The following is a 7,346-nucleotide window of genomic DNA, read 5'->3' as shown; positions in this document are numbered from 1 at the left end:
ATCTTTAAAAAATATGTTCCTAAAGCCATTGTGGAAAACAATATGAAGGTTCCTCAAAAAATGGAAACTACCATGTGATCCAGCAATTCCACTCCTGGGTATATATCCAAAGAAAACAAAAACACTAATTCAGAAAGATACATGAACCTTAATGTTCATAGCAGCATTATTTACAATAGCCAAGATATGGAAGAAAACTAAGTGTCCATCAACAGATAAATGAAGAAGATGTGGTATATACATACAATGGAATACTGCTCAGCCACGAAAAGAATGAAATTTTGCCATTTGCAACAAATGGATGGACTTGGAAGGTATTATGCTAAGTGAAATAAGTCAGACAGAGGAAGACAAATACTGTATGATGTCACTTATCTAAAACATACAACAAACTAGCAACTATAACAAAAAAAGAAACAGACTCACAGATGTAGGGAACAGTGATTACCAGTGGGGAGAGGGAAGGGAGAAGGGGAAAGATAGGGGTAGGAGATAAGAGGTACAAATACTGTGTATAAAATAAATAAGCTACAAGGAAGTATTGTACAACACAAGGAATATAGCCGGCATTTTGTAATGACTATAAATGGAGTATAACCTTCCAAAATTATGAATTACTATGTTGTACACCTGAATCTTATATAATATTGTAAATCAACTATACCTCAATAAAAAAATGTGGAGGTAAAGCCTCATTCTTAATGAGGAGGGCACTGTTGGTCATATTGTCCAGAAATTGTTAATGGGACTAAACTGAGACATGAGTTCTGCTTACATCACAGTAAATTTATTGAAATGGTGATAATGAGACTGTTGACCTTTTGCTAAGGTCATGAGTGAAAACTGGATGTACCACAACTGCAATACGAGCAACGTGTTAAGGAATAATGCATTTTAGATCGTTAGCCAAAATAGCAATGTACTTCCTGCAGTTCAACTGCTAGAGCCCCAAAGTGAATTATTTGAAAAACGAGATCCCAAAGATCCTAAGTGGGATACTTTTTGAAGTACGTCATCCTTATTCAAGTGGAGATAAAAGAAACCCAACTAAGAAAATTGTGACCAGGCTGACTGACAGAACAACTGTGGATGAAGTATGGGATCTTTTAAAAATGCCTTTTTTTTTTTTTTTTTTTTTTTTTTTTTGCGGTACGCGGGCCTCTCACTGTTGTGGCCTCTCCCGTTGCGGAGCACAGGCTCCGGACGCGCAGGCTCAGCGGCCATGGCTCACGGGCCCAGCCGCTCCGCGGCATGTGGGATCCTCCCGGACCGGGGCCCGAACCCGTGTCCCCTGCATCGGCAGGCGGACTCTCAACCACTGCGCCACCAGCGAAGTCCAAAAAACGCCTATCTTGAAGATAAGTTTGACTCAAGTTTTGGAGGAACTAAGGTAACCTTGATAGGCAGTGGAATGAATCACAGTGTGTGAAATTCCTTAACTAAAAATTTATTGGCTTAAAAAAAATGCAGAGGTGGTACTTGATTGTCTGTGGGTCTTTGCAGTCAGGAGTTTTGTTCAAATAACTTCCTCACCTCTCCGTGTCCATTTTGGTTTGCCTTTCCCAGACTGTCCCTGAGGCCTGGAGCAGCTGATGATTTTGGAAAATGGATTTTGAGCTGTAAAGGATAGCTATTCCAGATGTATACTCAGGTTTCAGAAATAAGAATTAGATTTAAAAGAACAGCTGAGAGAAGAAATTAACACACTATTGTAAATCAACTCTGCTTCAATAAAATTAAAAAAAAAAAAAAAAAAGCAGCTGAGAGACCACAGCAATCTTCTGGGACAATCGCTTTCAACCTGGTGTTTTTGGAGGCTAAGAGTTCTGCAGAGGTGCCCCGGGGGGACGGGGTGCTGGGAGACAGCCCTGTGGAAGGGGGATGCTGAGGGCCTGGTCCCGGGGTCTCCACCTGCATCAGGCAGAAGAGGTCAACGTAACCTTTCTTACACATTGCAGTTCCAAATACGCTGGAAAAAAACACTGTGTAAGGTTTAAAACCTCCAAAGCTAGTCCATCATGATCACCTCATCATATTTTACAGTAGCTGATTTTGAGTGTTTTGCGTGTGTCAGACACCGTTAAAGGGGCTTTATGTCCATTATCTCATTTAATCCTCATAGCGCCTTTAAGAGGTAGGTACCATTATTAGCCCCTTCACATAGGAGAAAACTTAGGCCCAGAGGTTAAGTAATTTGACCAAAGCACACATACCGTAAGAGATGGAGCCTGGCTTTGAACCCATGCAGTTGCCTCTTGAGCCTGCACAATTTTCCACCACGAGGTGCTGGAAGCTGAGGCCCAGGGAGAGGCAGGGACTTGCCCTAGACCTCACAGTGGGCTCAGGGCAGACCATTCCCCCTCAGGGCCTTCTTCCTCCTTCCTTCCCTCCCTCCCTCTCCATCCTGCAGTATACTTCCTAGAACCGACTCACAAGTGGCTTTAAATAGACCATCCCTTGGTTACCAAGCATCTGTGCTCTCATGAGGGGAGCCTCTGAAGGAGATGGAGCTGTGATAACAGATCTGCTTTGGAGCCCCCTGTTCTGAATGGTCCTGGGGCGCTCTCCTGGCCTGTGGCCTCACTTCCCACCCTCTGCTCTAGATGCAGTTGAGGACCTTGGGCACAGCATCCCAGGCCCTTCACAGTCTGCACTCTGTCTGTCTGCCCTGTCTCACCTCCGTTTGCTCCTCTACACATATCCTTGCTACTGCAGCTATGTCTACACCTTATTCTTTTGTCCATGCCGTTCCCTCTGCTGGGAATATCCTTCCTGCCTCGTTGGCCTGGCATTTTCCTCCTCACATGTGTCCTCTAGGGTCCTGACCTCCCCCACAAGGCAGAATCACTCACTCTTTCCCAGCACCCTCCCTGTCACAGCACACACCCCTGTGCGAGAACCATTGATTTCACTTCCCTGATTCAAAGACATGCAGGTAGTCCCATTTCCCCTTGACTAAAATCAGGGTAGTTCTTACAATCCGTGCTTCTGAGTCAGAGTCCTTCTTGCCTCCTGGAACCCTGTTATTGAATGGATAGTGTTTTGTAATTGATGTCGTCTTAGGATCCAGGAAATACAGGACTTGAGCTCTGGGTTGAGCTCACCTGGGTTGGAGGCCATGACCCAGGAGTCTCAGGACTGCCAGCAGCCAACACAGGGAGGCACAGAGGAGGGGCTGGGTGGTGGCAGTCATGGTGTTCATGGACTGGAAGGCCCCCTTTGTGCCCAGGTCATCATGGGAGGCCTGCGGGGCTGTAGGCTCCAGGGCGCCCTGGAGGCCCAGGAGAGCCTCCTGCCGTTTTTACCCACTACCCGAGTTCACACAGCTACCTAATGGCCTATGCCCTGGAGAGAAATACGGGCGAGAAGAGCAGACTTCATTTCCCCCTGTGTTAGTTTCCTGCCATAACAAAGTACTACCACTCACTGGGTGGCTTAAGCAACAGAAATTAATTTCCTCACAATTCTAGAAGCTAGAAGCCCAAGATCAAGGTGTCAGTAGGGTTCGTTTCTTCTGAGGCCTCTCTCCATCTTCTCCCTGTGTTTTCACATGGTCTCTCCTCTGTGCGTGTATCTGTGACCTAATTTCCTCTTTTTATAAGGATGCCAGAGTCATATTAGATTAGGACCCTTTCACCAGCTTTACTGAGCACCTACTATATGTGTGGCACTGCTCTAAGAGCTAGGGATTCAGACAAAGATAGTGATATTGTCAGCCAGATGCCACATCCAAGGGCACCCTAGCTGTATTTAATTCTTTATGGACTCCATTTTAGTATTTTTCCCTTTCTGTAGCAAATATTGCTAACTGTCCCTAAAATTCATGCTTTTCCTTCTATGGTATATTCCTTCCATGTGGAGGAATTTCCCAGAAAGCAACAACAGTTCCCAGCTCCATTTATATCTAGGTGTGGCCAAGTGACCTCACTGATGAAATGTAAGAGGTGATGAGAGCCATTTCCAGGCTGAGGCTTTTATGAAGCTGGTGAGCTTCTCCACATTCTTTTGTACCGTCCTTTGACCAGATGCAGGATGGTGAAGCCATAGGATGGAAGGAGCCTGGGTTCCTGAATAACTGGATGGAGGAGAGCCACCCGCCGACCAGAAATGTCAACCTCAGACTATTATGTGAACAAGAAGTATATTTCTATTGTGTTGAGCCTTTATACATTTGGGGGTCTTTTTGTTATAGAAGATTACATTACCCTAACTCACACAATTTTTATGTGAAGTCAGTCTCATTGCTGCACCGGTCCAGACACGTCTTTGTAGCTCTGTTGCCTACTGTCAAAAGAGTTTTGGATGTAGGGACCCAAAGGAAATGTTTATCAGCCAGGAATCAGCCTTTCCTCTAAGCCAGATGCGCTTTTTAACTCAGATTGTGAGAGTTTTCTATGAGAAGGACTTAAAAACCCTGGTAAAACAAGCTTTCGAAATTTGAGAGAAAACTGTAAAGCTTCCCTGAGAAATTCCCAAGCACCATATTTATTCCTTTACCTGGGAAGTCGATCTGGATACAGGACAATTTTTTAAGCAGCCAGAAACCCTTTACCTCGGTTCTAGTCACTGGGGCTGTGGCTCAGTGAGGGAGCAGGCAGAATAAGGACCACCTGGTAAAGAGAAATTAGCAAGTAATGGAAGCCCAGCCCCCTGGTTGGGTCAACAGCATGAGTCAGAGTGCTACAGAAATAGAGAAATCCCATTCATAAATTTTTCCTCACCCCAGCTTCAGAGCTTTCAAAGTCATAAAGTCGACATAAAGCCAGAAGACCTACAATTGTCCAATTAGAGGTTTTATCCAGGAAAACACACATTTTCAAAGTCACTGGTTGGTCCCCGTGCCAGGAGTGTAGCTGAGCTGATTTGGCGTGCTGCGCCTCTGGGTTTTATGGAACTTTCCACTTCAGTGAGACAGGACAGAAGACTTCTCAGAGCCTTTTACCCCCAGGGTGTGGTCCACGAGGGGCCTAGAGACACCCAAAGCTACTCCTTCCTGTGACAGCTCAGGAGAAACAAGAATCTACTTAAGCCAGCTCATCTGGGAGGGGGTAGCAACTAAGCGCTTACTATCTACTATTTTTGAGGGTTCTAAGTACATAGCGCACATGATTACATTCAATCTTTATTACTCCCCTGCAAGGAAGGCTCTACTTTCCTCCATATTCCAGATGAGGAAAGTGAGGCCGATATCTGAATGCAGGTCCAGTGATTCTAAAATACTTCATCCTCTACATTCTGTTACCACTCATGATCCCAGGGCCCTTACTCTGTCTCTGTCAGGTGAACAGCATGACCAGTGAGGGGAACCAGCCCTGGACAGAGCTCCCAATATCTTCCAGGCACTGTGCTGGCGTTTTGTTTAGATTATCATGATAAATCCTCATAACGGTCCTGCAAAATAAGGATTGTTACACCCATTTTACAGCTGAGGCAACTGAGGCTCAGAGACGTACGGTACAGAGGCCACGCAGTTAGAAAACGGTGGTGAGTCTGTCTGAGCGAAGTCCCTGCTCAGAAGCCTTATCCCAGACCCTGACCTCACCCCCCTATGCATCATAAGACTTTTATTCTGGGGAGGGATTTCTTTTTTGTCAAATTCCACCTCTACTTGTGCACATTTAATTGGTAACTTCTCTGACAGCCTTGGATGTTGAGCCTTCCACAGGCACATCTACTTTTAGGCCACTTACTAGCTGAGTAACCTTGAGGACGTCCCTAAACCTCTCAAAGGGGACACAGTTTCTGCTCTCATGGGACTTACCATCTAGACCAGGTGTTGATGAACTTTTCCAGTAAAGAGCCAGAGCTTAAATATGTTAGGCTTTGGGATCCATCTAATCCCTGCACGGCAACTACTCAGCTCCGCCATCGCAGTGTGAAAGCAGCTGAAGATATAAACGGATGCATATGACCAGATTTGGCCCATGGGCCTAAGTGTGCAGACCTCCTGATCGAGATGGTCAAACGATTCCACAAGTGTTAGATTCTCATTGGGTAAGTGCTACAAAGGAGACGGACCACCCTTCCCTGAGAGTTTTTCCCCCCTGGAACTGGTCCCAAGGGGGTTGGCAGCTTGGACAAGGCCACTCCGTGAGTCAGAGCCAGGCTAGGACCAGGGTCCAGGTCTCCTGTTCTCCCCTCGGGGCTACCCCCAGCACATGCTGCCTCCCTGGCCATCAGGGAACCTCATTCAGGAACTGAGGCTGGTCCTGCAGCCCTGTTAGAGGCGCAGGGACAGCGGGCAGCCCTCAGAGAGCAGCCCGGGGCTTCTGCAAACGCCTGGCTTAAACTCTGCCTGGGGCCAAGAGGCTTCCCCTAGCAAATCACTGGCTCATTTCTCTCCAGCAGAGCCTGGCTCTCGCAACACCTTCTGGAAAGCCGTTAAGGCAGCTGCAGCAGCACGCGTGGCGTTAATTTATTAAAATCCCAGCTTGTAAAAGCCGAGCTTGCAGGCAGAGCTGGAGGAAGCAGAGGCACGCGGCACCGGACACGGCGTGAGCTGCTATTTTCTTCTCCCACAGCCACAAAAGGAAATGTTGGCGAGGTCCTGGGAGAAGGGGTGGTTGGCGGAGAGAGGACGCTGCCGGATTTGATAGCACGTATACGAGTCATTTGTCTTATTGTAAAAGAGATGTGTGTTTGGACGCCGAAAATACTCTGGATCCTTTCTTTCCTCCCCTCGCAGGCATGAAAAGCCGGGAGCAAAACAAAATGCTGCTGATTTTGAGGCTATTTTGGGTGCCTACCGCTGACTGTCTGCTTCCGAGCCCCTCGGCACACGGCACACACCGCCTTCTCAGAGAATGGTTTGATCAAATTGAAATGGGGACTGAACGAGCATCTTGCTGCTGCCGCCGCCCGCCATCAGAGCAGAAAGCGCTCCCCAAAGGCCGGGCCTGGCCCACGTCGCTGAATTCTCTCTCTCCCAGATGCCCACCCACTGCACACCTCCTGCCCGCGCCGTGCTCGCTGGCGCCTGAACTCGGCTGCCCACCCCGTGCCAGGAAGCTATTTACCAAAGGAAATAACTCCGATAAAGGGCTAAAATTAGCCAGCAATGATGGAAAACATTTTGTCGAGCGATCTGTTGACAAGAGGGGAAATAGAGCTGTGAAAAAGATAGGGGGTGAAGGACACGGAGGGACAAGGGGGCTGACCGTGACAGGTGGGGGAACCCAGAATTATCTGGGACAGAGCCCAGAGGCCAGGACGGCTGCATGGACGGCTAGGCCCAAGTGGCCAATCTTCCCTCTCACTCAGGGGCCCCCATCCTGCGCTATGGCACCTGGCCTCAAGGCAGTGAAGGAGGCAGAGCCAGTAAGTTTCTTCCCAGAGGATGGATATCT

The 7,346-nt window shown here is 47.6% G+C and overlaps 1 non-coding gene across 1 annotated transcript; it reads left to right on the top strand.

Moving 5' to 3' along the window:
- The first annotated feature begins 688 nt into the window (after positions 1 to 688).
- Positions 689 to 822, top strand: LOC136127682 (small nucleolar RNA SNORA1). Its single transcript, XR_010656141.1, has one exon. It is a non-coding gene; the product is annotated as a small nucleolar RNA SNORA1 (small nucleolar RNA).
- Positions 823 to 7,346: the final 6,524 nt, after the last annotated feature.

The sequence above is a fragment of the Phocoena phocoena genome, chromosome 8, assembly GCF_963924675.1.
Source record: "Phocoena phocoena chromosome 8, mPhoPho1.1, whole genome shotgun sequence".
Classification (NCBI taxonomy): domain Eukaryota; kingdom Metazoa; phylum Chordata; class Mammalia; order Artiodactyla; family Phocoenidae; genus Phocoena; species Phocoena phocoena.
The sequence above is the reverse complement of the archived record's forward strand: the minus strand, read 5'-3'. Positions and strand labels throughout refer to the sequence as shown.